Source organism: Somniosus microcephalus, chromosome 9 (assembly GCF_052327205.1).
Source record: "Somniosus microcephalus isolate GS21.2 chromosome 9, FLI_Smic_1.0, whole genome shotgun sequence".
NCBI classification, from domain to species: Eukaryota; Metazoa; Chordata; class Chondrichthyes; order Squaliformes; family Somniosidae; genus Somniosus; species Somniosus microcephalus.
In genome coordinates this window covers 94,198,889-94,214,958 of record NC_140995.1, presented here as the reverse complement: position 1 = coordinate 94,214,958, position 16,070 = coordinate 94,198,889, and the positions used below count along the sequence as shown (strand labels likewise).

The window sequence follows — 16,070 nt, the reverse complement described above, 5'->3', positions numbered from 1 at the left end:
TTCTGTCCATTGAAACAAATGGATGGAAAATCGTGCGCCTGAATTCCCAATGTGCACTCCTGGCAAACAACATTTGTGCCTGGAGCTCAGATGTGTAAAATATGGCCAATACTTTTCTGAAAAAATTGTGTTGTTCAATTTCAATTTCAATTTTATTTGTCACATAACCAAATACAACAAGTGAAATCCAGTCAGTGAAATGCTTTTTTCTTAACGAGCTGAGCGCACCAATCAGCAATGGACACTTAGCTGCCTGGTACACACGGAGCCCGCAAGGGCGGCAGCCATCTTCATTGGCGCCATCACAATAGGGTCCGCTCTCGCCTCGCTCCGCCTTTCCCGCACTCCTGCCCGACAATCTTCAGCCGCCGTGGTACCGATGTCCCGGGGCCTGCTTCTCCCTGGCTCTCCTTCCACCCGGTCTGACCTCCGAGCCTCCCGCGGTGTCCGACCTTCCAGGGCCTGCTTTTCCCGACCTCGGTACGCTGGTCGCATTCCCTCCTACTGGTTCGACCTCAGAGCCTCCCGACGAGGAGCTGCCGGCCGCCGTGCTACAGCGGGTCGTCATGGCCTCCATCGCTGCTTCTGGTGACTCATCGCTGACTCTTTCTTTCTAGAGGGACTCTTTTTGCCTGAATACCATTCAATAAAGAACAATGCAAAACCAAAGGTAGCATTGCCATGAAACCAAGATACAGCCAGTCATGTAGCTATGGTGATTCCTCACATTTACGACAAATCTTCAGAGCATCTGTTCTTTCCCCTCTTGGGCATACCCCACAGTCTCCATATTGCAGCTGACTACCATTTAGGCTTTCTGTTATTTGCTTTCCACAGTATAATCCAGGGCACATTAAATCAACATCCATAGTTCCATCTTAAGATGCAGTTGTACTTACAATGTCACTTCAATGCAAAGCACCTTAGGGTACACTTTAAAGGCAAAGTGCAATATATCGGGATCAAGAGCTGATGTTGAGCAATGTGAGATCTCTTTCAGGCAGCCATCTCGCACCACTTTGATTTTACACCGACAGCAGTATAACTCCAGCACAGGGTGAAGTTGAATTTTAAAAGTGTTCAGGTAGTACGTTGAACCACCTGCAACTTTTAAATGTGCATGAAATCTTTTTAATGTTAGAAGAAATTTGCCACCTGCACCTGCTCTTCTAACATTAAAAACTAGCTGGCTGGGAGGGAAACTTTACGTGTGTGCTTGGCTAAATCGGCAGAGCTCCTTTGTGGCTGAACTTGAGTGACCTGCAGTGATGTATCGTCACCAGTATAATTATGGTCTGCCAACTGTGAATCACACTACATGGATATTAGTTTCAATCATACAACTGCGGCCTTAATTAGTCTTTTAAACAGAAAGATGGAATATGTGGAAATGCAGGCGACTTCTAACTAGTGTGTTCACAACATTTTGGGGCCGGTGGTGTTTTAATGAACATGATGCACTTGGCTCAGTTTTATTATTTCACGTTCTGGATCTGGCACTTTTCAGAAGCTTAAGGCCGTCAGTGACAATAATTTTATGACACCATTCAGAAGCACTTACCTCCACTTTTGGCTCTGATGCATTAACACATTGGGTGACAGGTCTTTTATCAACAAAGTAGGCTTCATGTTAAATATGAGTGAGCTAGGTTTGCTTTGAAATGTGTACAGCATGACAATTCTGACCTACCCTACTATGTATTTCATGGTGTATGCCATAGGCCACCAAATAGTGAGAAGCAGATAGAGGAGCAAATTTGCAGGCAACTTTCAGAAAGGTGCAAAAACTATAGAGTACTGATAATGGGAGACTTCAATTATCCTGATATAGACTCATAAAATAACAATGTTAAGGGCAAAGAGGAGGAGGACTTCTTGAAATGTATACAAGAACTTTGTTGTATGTTTCTAGCCCAACGAGGAAGGACGCAGTGCTGGATCTTGTTCTAGGGAATGAAGTGGGGCAAGTGGTGGATGTTTCAGTGGGGGAGCAGTTGGGAAACAGTGATCACAATATCATTAGGTTTTGAATAGTTATGGAAAAGGACAAGGAACAATCAAATGTTAAAGTACTCAGCTGGAGGACTCATTTCAGTGAGTTGAAAGGGGATATGGTCCAGGTAGATTGGAATCAAAGATTAGCAGGTAAAACAGTAAATGAGCAATTGGAGGCCTTCAAAGAGGAGATAGTTCAGGTACAGAGTAGACACATTCCCATGAGGGGGAAAGGAAGGGCTTCCAAAGCTAGAGCTACCTGGATGATGAATGATATAGAGATTAAAATGAAACAGAAAAGGGAGGCTTATGATAAATGTCAGGCTCATAATACAGTAGAGAACCAAGCTGAATACATAAAGTACAGAGGAGAAGTGAAAAAGGAAATAAGATGGCAAAGAGAGTGTATGAGAATAACAGCTGGTAAAAGGAAACGTTCAGGCTTGGGCTGATGAGTGGCAGGTAACATTCACGGCACACAAATGCCAGGCAATGACGATCTCCAACAAGCAAGAATCTAATCACCACCCCTTGACATTCAAAGGCATTACCATCACCTAATCCCCCAACATCAACATCCTAGGGGTCACCATTGACCAGAAACTTAGCTGGAAAAGCCACATAAATACTCTAGCAACAAGAGCAGGTCAGAGGCTAGGTATTCTGCAGCGAGTGTCTCACCTCCTGACTCCCCAAAGCCTTTCCACCATCTACAAGGTACAAGTAAGGAGTGTGATGGAATACTCTCCACTTGCCTAGATGAATGCAGCTCCAACAACACTCAAGAAGCTCGACACCGCCCAGGACAAAGCAGCCCACTTGATTGGCACCCCATCCACCGTCGTAAACATTCACTCCCTCCACCACTGGCGTACCTTGGCTACAGTGTGTACCATCTACAAGATGCACTGCAGCAGGCTTCTTCGGCAGCACCTCCCAAACCTGTGACCTCTTCCACCTAGAAGGACAAGGACAGCAGGCGCATTGGAACACCACCACCTCCAAGTTCCCCATCAAGTCACACGCCATCCTGACTTGGAAGTATATCGCCATTCCTTCATCGTCGCTGGGTCAAAATCCTGGAGCTCCCTCCCCAACAGCACTGTGGGAGTACCTTCACCACACGGACTGCAGCGGTTCAAGAAGGCGGCTCACCACCACCTTCTCAAGGGTAATTAGGGATAGGCAATAAAATGCTGGCCTTGCCAGTGTTGCTCATATCCCATGAATGATTTTTTTTTTTAAATGGGTAGTCAGTAACTGGGTAGTCAAAGGAAGGATGGGGCCAATTAGTGACCAAAATAGGAGATCTTCTTATGGAGGCAGTGGGCATGGCTGAGGTACTAATTGAGTACTTTGCATCTGTTTTCACTAAAGAAGAGGTTGCTGCTAATGTCACAGTAAAGGAGGAGGTAGTAGAAAAATAGGATAGAATAAAAATAGATAAAGAGAAAGTACTTAAAAGGTTGGCAATGCTCACAGTATAAAAGTCACCCGGTCCGGATGGGCTGCATCTTAGGTTGCTGAGGAAGTAAGGGTAGAGATAGTGGAGGCTCTAGCCACAATCTTCTTTAGATATGGGGGCAGTGCCAGAGGCCTGGAGGATTGCAAATGTTATATCACTTTTAGAGACAATAATCTGAGCCAAAATTAATTGTCACTTGGAAAAATATGGGTTAATAAATGACAGTTAAAGGGAAATCATATTTGACTAACTTGATTGAGTTCTTTGATGAAGTAACGGAAAGGGTTGTTGAGGGTAATACGATTGATTTTGTGTACATGGACTTTCGAAAAGTGTTTGATAAAGTACCACATAATAGACTTGTTAGCAAAATTGAAGACCATGGGATAAAAGGGGTAGTGACAGTGTGCTTATGAATTGACTAAGAGACAGAAAGCAGAGAGAAGTGGTGAACTGTGGCGGAGCCACTAAGGGACTCCAATCAATTGTATATAATTCCCTTTAATAATATGTTGGCTGCAGCCTGAGTCTGTGTCTTTGTTTTCACTGTTTACATGTACAGAGCGCGATCACTTTAATAGCGTGGGAAAACGCGATGACGTCACACCGTTCATAACGTGATCCCCACCGGCGGGAAAAACGTGATGACGTCATGACGTCGGCCACGGGACCGCCCTAGCTGCCCTCGTGGAGCCTCCGAACTGATTAGACCTGTATTCGATGTTCTCCTGTAGTTATCTGTTAAACTCTGTTACTTTTCATTAAACCTCTTTTATTTGATCGCCTGAGTGGACCTCAGTCTTTTGGATAGGAACTAGACATTCCTACATTGGTGACCCCGACTTTTGCGAACGGTTTTCGCAGAAGTTACCAGACATGAAATCAAACGCCATTGCTTTAAAGCTACCACAGTTCTGGGAGCAACAGCCAGCTGCGTGGTTCATCCAGGCTAAAGCCCAGTTCGCCATCAGGAACATCATTGCAGATCAGGCCCATTACTATCATGTGGTCTCCGCCCTCGACAGTGCCACAGCCTCGCGGATCGTCAGCCTGCTTGGTAATCCACCAGAAGACCACAAGTATGATACGATAAAGGCGCGGTTGTTACAGGTCTTCGGGCTCACGAAGTCGGAGCACGCCCGCCGGCTACTTAATCTGCCCGGCCTCGGGGACTCCAAGCCGTCCGAGCTCATGAGCCAAATGCTCACGCTCCTGGGCTCCGAACCGGAATGCTTCCTATTAAGGGAGCTATTCCTCAGCCAGCTACCGGAGCAAGTTCAAGCTGCCCTAGCCAGGTCGGAAGCCACCGACTGCGCAGAGCTGGCTGCCAATGCAGACAAGATCTTCGCGGTGACACAGCAGTGCTGCGCTGCCACGAGGCGCCCATCCCCCATGGACGCTGCTCCAGCACCTCAACCTGCGGGGTTGTGCTTCTACCACACCCGTTTTGGCATGAAGGCAAGATGCTGCCGCCCTCCCTGCAGCTTTTCGCTCAAAAAAAACCAACAGCAGCCACCCTGTTGAAGGAGGACCAGTTATAATGAGCACCCCATGGCTGCGATGGCAATCGGTAATTCGGGAAAAATTCCTCTTCATCAACGATTCCCTATCTGGTCGACGTTTCCTTTGCGACACCAGGGCGCAGTGTAGCATCCTACCCGCGTCCAATCTCGATCTACAAGTTGGGGGGCACGGCCCCTCCTTCCAGGCGGCTAATGGCGGGGCCATTCGGACCTTCGGAAGCCGGCGGGTCCAGGTGTGTTTCGGCGGCCAGCAGTTTTACTGGGATTTCATCGCGGCCAAAGTCTCTCACGCCATCCTCGGGGCGGGTTTTTTGTGCGCCAACGGCCTCCTCCTGGTGGATGTACGGCACCGCCGGTTGATCAATGCGGCCACTTTTCACTCCATCCCGTGCTATCGCGGTAACACCATGGCGCGCACTGTCTCCTGCACGTCCCCACCTCCGGATGACTTCACTCGCCTCCTCGGTGATTTCCCAGACCTGACCAGACCCACTTTCTCTTCCACGGCCACGAAACGTGTTGAACATCACATCACCACTACTGGCTCCCCGGTCTACGCACAGGCCCGCGCCTCGAACTTGGCAAGCTCGCTGCTGCGAAAGCGGAGTTCGACATGATGGAGCGGTTAGGGATTATTCGCCAGTTGAATAGTCCCTGGTCTTCGCCCTCCACATTGTTCCGAAACCCGGCGGCGGATGGCGGCCTTGCGGCGACTACCAACGCCTGAACGACGCCACTACTCCTGATCGGTACCCGATCCCTCATATTCAGGATTTCTCTGCACATTTGGCGGGAAATACCATTTTTTCAAAAGTCGACCTTGTCCGTGGCTAACACCAGGTCCCCGTACACCCGCAAGACATCCCGAAAACTGCAGTCATCACCCCATTCGGCCTGTTTGAATTTCTGCGGATGCTGTTTTGATTTAAGAACGCTGCACGGGCTTTCCAGCGCTTGATGGACTCCGTGCTTCAGGACCTCAAGTTTCTATTCGTCTACCTCAACGACATCCTCATCGCCAGCCCTAATAAAGAGGAGCACATCTGCCATTTGCGCACCCATTTTAGGCGCCTCAGTCAACACGGCTTGATCATCAACCCGGCCAAGTGCCAGTTTGGCCTGCAGCGGATTGATTTTTTAGGCCATCGCATCACATCAGACGGCGCAATTCCCCTGCAAACGAAGGTGGAGGCAGTTACTTTGTTCCCGCACCCGCAGTCCATCAAGGCCCTGCAGGAGTTCCTCAGGATGGTAAATTTTTATCACCGGTTCGTCCCTAATGCAGCTCTGCTCATGCAGCCCCTGTATGAGGCCCTCAAGGGCAAGTCCAGCAAGGATCCGATCAGCTGGACGGTCGAAATGGACCGGGCGTTCGTCGACACAAAAGGCGCTTTAGCCAACACAACCATGCTGGCACACCCGCTGCCAGGTGCCACCATCGCCCTTACCACCGACGCATCAGACTGCACCATCGACGCAGTGCAGGAACAGTGGGTGCATGGGACATGGCAACCGCTGGCGTTTTTCAGCCGTCAACTGCGGCGAAACGAAAGAAAGTACAGCATGTTTGACCGGGAGTTGCTGGCCCTTTTTCTGGCCATCCGCCATTTCCGGTTCTTGCTAGAAGGACGTCCGTTCACAGCTTTTGTGGACCATAAGCCACTAATGTTCGCTATGGCCAAGACCGCCGAACCGTGGTCAGCTTGGCAACAACGTCAGCTGACGTTTATCTCAGAATTCACCACTGACATTCAGCATGTGTCCGGTAAGGACAACCTGGTGGCGGATTGCCTCTCCCGCGCGACCGTTCATGCAGTCCAGCTCGGCATCGACTATGCCCTCATAGCTGCGGATCAAGCCTCAGATCCGGAGGTCCAATCTTACAGAACCAACCCCTCTAGCCTCCAAGCGGCTGACGTCAAATTCCATGCCGCGGGCACTATGCTACTCTGCGACGTCTCCGTAGGAGATCCTCGCCCTATCGTCCCGGTCGCCTGGCGCCGAAAAGTTTTTGACGCCATACACGGGTTGTCGCACCCTGGCATGAAGACCTCGCAACAGTTGATGTCATCCAAATTCATGTGGCGGGGCATGCACATGGATGTTCATGACTGGGCCAACACCTGCATGGTCTGCCAAAAGGCCAAGGTGCAGCATCATGTTAAGGCTCCATTGGCCACTTTCGCCGTTCCGGAACGTAGGTTTGATCATGTGCATGTGGACCTGGTGGGGCCACTTCCACCTTCGCACGGGTTTACTCATCTTCTTACAATGGTGGACCGCACCACTCGATGGCCGGAGGCGGTTCCTCTGTCTTCCACCACCTCCGCAGACGTCGCCAGGGCATTCAACTCTTCTTGGGTTGCCCGCTTCGGGGTACCGGCAGACATCTCGTCCGATCGTGGGCTGCAGTTCTCTTCAGAACTCTGGAACGCTGTGGCTCAGGGGCTCGGCATCAAGTTACATTGCACCACCACCTACCATCCACAGGCGAACGGCCTGTGCGAACGATTCCACAGGTCGCTCAAAGCCGCACTGTGAGCCAGCCTTCAAGGTGCAGGCTGGGTGGACAGGCTTCCATGGGTCCTTTTGGGTCTTCGTACGGCACCTAAAGAAGACCTTCAATCGTCCTCGGCGGAGCTCGTGTACGGCCAGCCACTACGCATCCCAGGGGATTTCCTTCCATCTCCAACAGAGCCATGGTCCACATCCCAGCAGCTCATCAGCCACCAGGAGGCAGCCAAAAGTTTCGCTCCAGTGCCTACGTCGCATCACGGCTTGCAGAGTTCCCACGTCCCAGCTGAGCTGAAGAACGGTGACTATGTGTTTATCCGTCACGACGCTCATCGGGACCCGCTCAAACCCCCTTACACTGGTCCTATCCATGTGATAGAGCCGGGAGGCAAATCTTTTTCGGTTGATGTTGGAGGTCAACCGGACCACATTTCGGTTGACCGGCTGAAGCCTGCTCAATTGGGCCTTGACCGCCCAGTCGAGATCGCACAACTGCCAAAACGTGGCCGACCGCCCACAGTCGCCATGCCAGATCAAAAGCAATCGCCTGCCAGCTCGCCCACTGTCCATCATCTTCCACTTCAAGGCTACAGAAGTCGATCTGACAGGCTTGTCAGGCCTCCTTGCCATTTTACTTTTGCTATTAAAGACAATTCTGGGGGGGCGCATGTGGCGGAGCCACTAAGGGACTCCAATCAATTGTATATAATTCCCTTTAATAATATGTTGGCTGCAGCCTGAGTCTGTATCTTTGTTTTCACTGTTTACATGTACAGAGTGCGATCACTTTAATAGTGCGGGCAAACGCGATGACGTCACGCCGTTCATCACGTGATCCCCACCGGCGGGAAAAATGTGATGACGTCATGACGTCAGCCACGGGACTGCCCTAGCTGTCCTCGTGGAGCCTCCGAACTGATTAGACCTGTATTCGATGTTCTCCTGTAGTTATCTGTTAAACTCTGTTACTTATCATTAAACCTCGTTTATTTGATCGCCTGAGTGGACCTCAGTCTTTTGGATAGGAACTAGACATTCCTACAGAACAGTTGTTTTTCAGACTGGAGGGAGGCATACAGTTGAGTGTCCCAGAGGTCGGTGCGAGGACCATTGCGCTTTTTGATATATATTAATAACCAGGCATAATTTAGAGATTTTTGGTGACATGAAACTCAGAAATGTTGTAAACTGTGAGGAGGATAGAAACAGATTTCAGGAGGGCATAGACAGACTGAGAAAATCGGCAGACACATGGCAGATGCAATTTAACACAGAGATTTGACATTCCTCCTAGCAAGGACCTCTATGAGCCTTTGGTTTCTCTCCTCCATAGATGCCCATCTATCCTCCATAGATGTCCATCTATTTTGAATTGAGACCATGAGCTCATGTGACTGGCACATTATGTCCTCCATGTAGGTGGCCATCCTATCCATGGAGGAACCAGCAGTCATGTGTGCGTGCGCCACGGTGGTGCTCATGCTTAAGATGGACTCCTCCATTCTCTGCACACTCACAGTCATTGCGGTTGCAAAACCTGTCAGAGCTTCCTGCACTTGTTGCTCCAGCACCAGGATCGCCCTCTTCCTTGATGGCCCCCAAGGCTTAGCATCTGTATGCAGCTGAGCAGAGCTAGGAGACTCCTGCACCCTCCGACGCAGTGTCTCCACTGCTGACCCTGCCTCCACCATCTGCTCTTGCTCACATGTGATGTGTGAGACACCAGATGACAACACTACTCTACCTCACGACGGACCCACCGAGATGATTGTATCTGTGCCGGTGCTGGCTTGCCTTGTCTGATGTGATGGCGCGCCCTCAGAGGATGGAGCCTCCTCTGAGGTGTGCTCCTCCAGTTCCTCATGGACATTGTGGGGAGCTCTTGATGGACCTGTGGGAGAGTAAGGACATCAGTTAGATATATGATATGTCCATTGCATACAGATACCATTATACACATTATGAGCAATCAATTCCTGTTGACAGCAGCCCCCATATGAGTGACTGAAGAATGACATGTAGGTGTATGGAAAGTGATTCTTTCACCAGGTTGTTCTGATGAGCCCCTCTCTCCGTCCCCCGCTTCCGGCTGGTCTACCGCTCCAGTGATCTCCAGGGCAGCCTCCTCTGCAAGAGTCAGAATGGCCAATGATTGAGGGCAGCCTCCAGTTCTCTCTCTCTTGTTGTGGGCTCTCTTCTCCTGCAAGGAGGGAAAGAAGAGAAGATTCTGTGAGAGTGATAGAATGAGTGTAAGGAATGGCTGTGTTAGATCTTTCTAGGGAGGCTATAATGGAGTGGGGTGGCTGTTACAAGTCGCATCCTTTACTGTTGCTAGTTGGTGTCATTACATTAGGATGAGGGTGAGTGTGAGGGGTACATAGTAATATGGGGATGCAACAATGTAGATAGATAGAGAGGGATGGATGAAGGTACAAGGGATGTTGCATCGAGTTGCGATGTGCAGGAGTAGGGTTGGGAATGTGAGTGATGGGGAAGTGATAACAGGCACAGCAGCATGAAGGTGAGTGTGGCTTTATACTCACTTTTCCAGATCGTAGAAGATCATGAAAACGCTTGCGGCACTGAACCCAGGTACTCATCACCACACACCTGCCTGTTACCTCCTCAGCCATTTGCAGCCAGGCTGCCTTGGTCTCCTGGGGAGGTCTCTTCCACCCGCTGGCAGGGAAGAGATCCTCCCTGCGTGCTCAGACTCTCTACACAAGAGCATGGAGGGAGTCATCAGTGAAGCGAAGACAAGCCCTCTGCCTTTGTGAGCTCATTTTCTGAAGAAAACAAAGTATCTCTACACTGGACGCTTAAAATTGAGGAAGTGAAATGAAGTGGGGCCAGGGGCCCTTTAAATATACCGGCAAAAGAAGCATCAGCGCTGATGTCACCTGACCCACACCTTGTAATGTAGGGGTTCGCAAAATCCCTCAGCCCCGAAGATACTGGAGATATTAATCTATGTCATGGACGAAGACTCGTGGAATTTAAATTGCCTCTGGGTTGGACAATGTTTTAAAACATACCCAGAACTGAAAAAGGCTGCATTGAAAAGCTCGTTGGCAGGGCAGCACGTGGACAACACCGGAATCGAGGAACTTCGTGGAAAAATTCGCACACTTTAAGACAGTACATTTTTATTAATAAAATTGTTCCCTTGAGTTTGGTAAATTGCAAAGGGGTTTAATAAATGGCCATCAGAAAAGCATGGCAGGGACAATGGGGCTTGGAAAGCAGCTCGTGGATGTCTGTGAAAAGTGGGAGGATCAAGCCGTGGCAGTCAGATTCTGTCAATCAAAACCAGGGAGTTTCCCTTCCCTACAGAGGCAATGTTTGTTTACAGGAAACTGCAGGATGTTGACATAAGGGATTAAACCACTTGAGACTGCAGTTTTAGTGACCACAATGAATGGGTTTCTGTTTACATAGTAATCCAACTTCATTCAAAGCCCAGCACACAATTGAGACACACCTAAACTACGGAAGAGATTTTTTTTAGACTAAGAAAAGGAATGAATGGGTTTGAATCACCCATTACTCAGACAACAGGGCAGTTGGGTCCCTTTTGTTTTAGCCAGATGAACTCCAGATGTGGGCGGGAACATTTCGGCCCCAGAATGAAGACACATTCAAACCGCCCCAAGCTTTATTCAAAACCCATTCCAGACAAAGGAAGCAGTTTGGCCACTGGGAAATAGCCCGTTTGAATCAGCCAATCAGGGCCTTTCTCTTGTGTATTCGAACTTTTCGGCGCGAATTTGCACACAGACCTTTTCAGCGCCAAAAGAGCAGGAGCTCCCAGGATATAAAGATAGCTTCTCAGAAGCATCTCTCTCTTATTTTCCTTGGACTGCAGGTGAGCTCTTCGCTCTCCTTGGACCATAGGTGAGCAGGTTTCTGACTCCTCAGCAAGGCAATCTAGTAAGGAGTTAGAGGGGTGGTAATTTAAGGGAAATTGCTAAGATTGTAAGACTTACATTGTAGCCATTTATGCCTTGTTTTTGCCGTCTGCCTTCCCCTGTTAAGCAATTTTACATTGATCGTGTGGTGTAGTTTATTTAGTTAATAAAGTTTGATTTTCTCACATCCAGACCATTTGTCCATTTTTAATATATCATTAATTATAAGTTCCTCCAGTTAGAACTGGAAGGTGGGGTTTAGCGATTCGAAACCGCTGTTTGGGATTGGCCAGAGGTGCAGTGGCAAAAAGCTGCCTGACCAGGTGAATTACCGCAAACCAGGTAAAAGATTGGAATTGGTCACAGTGCAGGCAAAGGCTGCTGACCAGGTAAATTACCATAAACCCCAGAAAAGATGCCCCCCTACAGTAATAGGGTCAGGGAATGTGAAGGGTAGGCTTAACAAGGCCCATTAATGCAAAATCTTTTTTCTTGGCGGGATGTAGATGGCAGTGGGCTCATAACCTGACAACAACCTCACCCGCCCCGGACCCACCTCAATCGGCAAGACCGTGGCCATTGTGTCCAATTCTGGGCACCACACTTTAGGAAGGATGTCATGGCCTTAGAAAGAGTGCAGAGGAGATTCACTGGAATGGTACCAGGTGTGCAGAACTTCAGTTACGTCGAGAGATTAGAGAAGCTGGGGTTATTCTTCTTAGAGAAGAGATGGTTAAGGGGAGATTTAATACAAAATCATGAAGAGTTTTAATAGAGTAATTAAGGAGAAACTGTTTCCAGTGGCAGAAGAATCGGTAACAAGAGGGCACAGATTTAAGGTAAGTGGCAAACGAAGTAAGATGAGGAGAAATTTTTTTACGCAGCGAGTTGTCATGATCTGAAATGTATTACCTGAAAGGGTGGTGGAAGCAGATTCAATAGTAACTTTCAAAAGGGAATTGAATAAATACTCGAAGGGAAAAAAAATTGCAGGGCTATGGGGAAAGAGCGGGGGAGAGGGACTAATTGGATAGCTCTATCAAAGAGCCGGCACAGGCAAGTTTGGCTGAACGGCCTCCTTCTGTGCTGTATCATTCTATGATTCTATGGTGAACTGCCTTAATGAAGTACCATGCACACGTGTCACTCTACAAAGTTGATTCAGCAATGATACACAGAGTACGTATTCCAGCAGCTTGACAAATCATTGGGCTAGAAATTCATTATAGCCCAGGAATGGGCGGTAAAATTAGAAAAGCTAGAAAAGATGCTAATGCTTTAGACTGCACGTAAAACTCATTCTCACTGTTCAAAGAAATGATTGGGGAACTAAATCAGGTCTTAAAGGCCCAGCTCAAAGGGTGGACCAATATTGGGTGGAGCCTAATCTCAAATCATCATTGCCACAGGCTTTTCCCAGTACTTAAAGGGAAGATTCATTGATACTGTAGCACCTCATCTGCAGCATTGCTGGCTGTACAGCTGTCTCAGCAAGGAGAAGCACAACAAGGAGAAGGAGCTGGAGGACTGAAGCAGGTGTGCTCATGGCAGATCCACCTCAGTCGGGTGGTCAGGGTGATTGAATGCTTTAACAAATGCTACATACCACCATCCATATCACTATCTTCACACACTGCCCAAAGCACCGCACCACACCCCCAGCGCTCACCTACCAACACTCACACCCCATCTCACGCCTTGCACACAATGACAGCTATTCAACTATGGCAGGCACAAGGGTCATTAGTTATTAGAATGATTGTGATATGTGTGATATGTTTATGCATAAATGTATTAATAGAGTTTGCAATATTTTGTTTCTCTCATTTCACCTTTGCACCCAGGAGGATGCTGTGATATGGCCTGACACAGGGATGATACACTGGGCATGTGGTGAGCAAAAGGGATTTGGGGTTTAAGTCATCCTGGTGTGAGGCTGGAAGTCTGTTTGGAGGGGGTGGCAGAGTTCTGTGACCACCACCTTGGTGATATGGAGCCATCTAATACACTGCTCCTCACCTAATTGGAGATAGGAGAAGTGCTCTCAGAATACCCTCGGAGGGTAAGGTCTCCTGTTGACAGCCCTGATGGCCCTCCTCCCTCTGGCCACATATTCCAGTCTTTCTCGCTGCCTCCACTCCCTCTGCCGTAGATGCTGGAGGGCCAGGTAGACTGCCAGTACAGCTCCATTAATGTAAGCCAAGTGTAGCACTTTGATATTTTTTAAGATTAACTGTAACTACTCTTTAGTTACCACAACACTCCTGAACTTTTAAATGCCTGAATTAAACTGTTGCACAATGTCAAACTGGCAAGAAAGCACTGAAACTCCACTAACCTGACAGCTGGGACTCATTACTCATGATCCCTTTAAATAAAATCCCTGGAGTCAGCATCCGCCTGCTCGACGCCCCCTCTCCCTATCCTATCTGGTCGAGGTGCTAAGGTAGGTGACGAAAATCAATTTTGCAGATCGGGCGCCCAGTAAGTGTTGCACACTCACTGACGTCAAGATCTGCCTGCCGCTGAAGTCCTTGGCAGTATCTTGTACTGGTGGCACAACAGGGGGACTGGATGGCTGGCACTAACTGGAGGCGCTAACCAACTGAATTTTCCCCCCGTTGAATTAAGAGAGCTAACTGGAGTGGTCAATTGAGAACTCCTGAAAGGTATCCATGAGCCAAATTACCACTCCTAATTTAAGGCAATCTCACACGTTGTGTTTAAGTTACCAATGTGCTTCATCTATTCACTCCTTTAGTGCTACTCGCTCCTATAAAATAAGTGATGCAGGGATTCGACGTTCTAGTCTTTACTAGTTTCCTTCTTAAAGGTGTATTTGACCACAGGATCTAAAGTTGGATTTTTTTCTTGCTTTTTAGTTATCTTTGTTTAAAATACTTTATCCTGGATTTTAGTGCATTTCTTGCATCACAAAATTGTTTTGTTTCCACAGCGGTCTTGCTGATAACTGCAGCAAGCAAATTGCTCAGCATAAGAATTACTCTGGGTATGCCCATTATCTTCTAGTTTTAGGAGAGAAAGAGGCACTTCTGTGGAGGAAAGAAATGCACCCCACTTGCCTTCACCCATAGGGCTCACACGTACTTTACCTAGATATGTAAGATATGCCTTCGTCATCTACACTTAATGAGGGGGCAGTCACTCAGTATGCCATTTCCTCAAGCCTAACACAACAGCACCATACAGCGGCCCTGTGAACACACAGTCGCCCTGTGAACACACAGACCTCTGTTACAACTCTACCATGAACACCCATCAGCCTGATCCCATATATGTTCCTTCTCAAAAGGAATCTCGGGACTACAGTGAAACAAAGTGCAATCAATTTGTTTCTCACATGCACTGTTACTTTTCTTTCCCCTGTGTTTCCCCTTGGTGACATTATCTTCTCCTACCTAATCTAATGCTCCTACATCAGTGGGAAGAATACATGTGGCAGCAACCAGGTAGTATTATGATATATCTCATAAGTGTCAGCCATTATACAACCCGTGGAACTGCCCCAGTTGACTACAACATCCACTTGCCTCTAAGATATATAATCATTTGCTAAAAAAGCTGATTTTTTTTCTCTAATATTCTTTCTTCTGTTCCTATCCTCTGCAGAAGCTTGCAACTGATGCGGAGGTGTGGTCTATGGACACTAGTGGCCCCTCCAGTACCTCAACCAAGCGTTCATTCTCCGTATCCAAACTGACGAAATGAGACCCTGAAGTTCATGGCTCTACGCTCCACTGCCAGTTGTGCAGTGGGGTGGAATTTCCATGTGCCCATGGAGTTTAGTGCTGACCCCATCAAAAGCTCAGGGTCGGAAGATTTCTGGGTGGGATTATAATGCGAGTCCCACCAGCAATTAATTATTTATGTCCACGGAAGGCCAGAAAATTTGAAATTTGGTGTGTGTGTGTGTGTGTGTGTGTGTGTGTGTGTGTGTGTGTGTGTGTGTGTGTGTGAGTGTGCGTGTAGGTGTCTGTGTGTGTGGTGTGTGGTATGTGTGTGTGTGGTGAATTCTCTACCCCAGAGAGCTGTGGAGGCTGAGTCATTGAATTTTTTCAAGGCTGAGATAGACAGAATTTTGAAATACAGGGGAGTCAAGGGTTATGAGGAACAGGCAGAAAAGTGAAGTAGAGACCAAGATCAGATCAGCCATGATCTTTTTGAATGGCGGAGCAGGCTCGAGGGGCCGAATGGCCTACTCCTGCTCTTATATTTATGGGGTGTGGTGTATGGTGTGGGTGTGAATGGTGAGTGTGTGTGGTGTGTGTGTCTGTGGTGTCGGTCTGTGTGTGTGGTGTGTGTGTCTGTGGTGTCGGTCTGTGTGTGTGGTGCCGTGTGTGGTGTGTGTGTCTGTGGTGTCGGTCTGTATGTGTGGTGCCGTGTGTGGTGTGTGTGTCTGTGGTGTCGGTCTGTGTGTGTGGTGACACGTGTGGTGCGTGTGTCTGTGGTGTCGGTCTGTGTGTGTGGTTCCGTGTGTAGTGTGTGTGTCTGTGGTGTCGGTCTGTGTGTGTGGTGCGTGTGTCTGTGGTGTCGGTCTATGTGTGTGGTGCCACGTGTGGTGTGTGTGTCTGTGGTGTCGGTCTGTGTGTGTGGTGCCGTGTGTGGTGTGTGTGTCTGTGGTGTCGGTCTGTGTGTGTGGTGCCG

General features: G+C 48.5%; 1 pseudogene; it reads left to right on the top strand.

The window, feature by feature from the left end:
- LOC147112543 (uncharacterized) overlaps nt 1-15,134 on the top strand; it is a 70,474-nt pseudogene extending 55,340 nt beyond the window's left edge.
- The last annotated feature ends 936 nt before the right edge of the window (nt 15,135-16,070 follow it).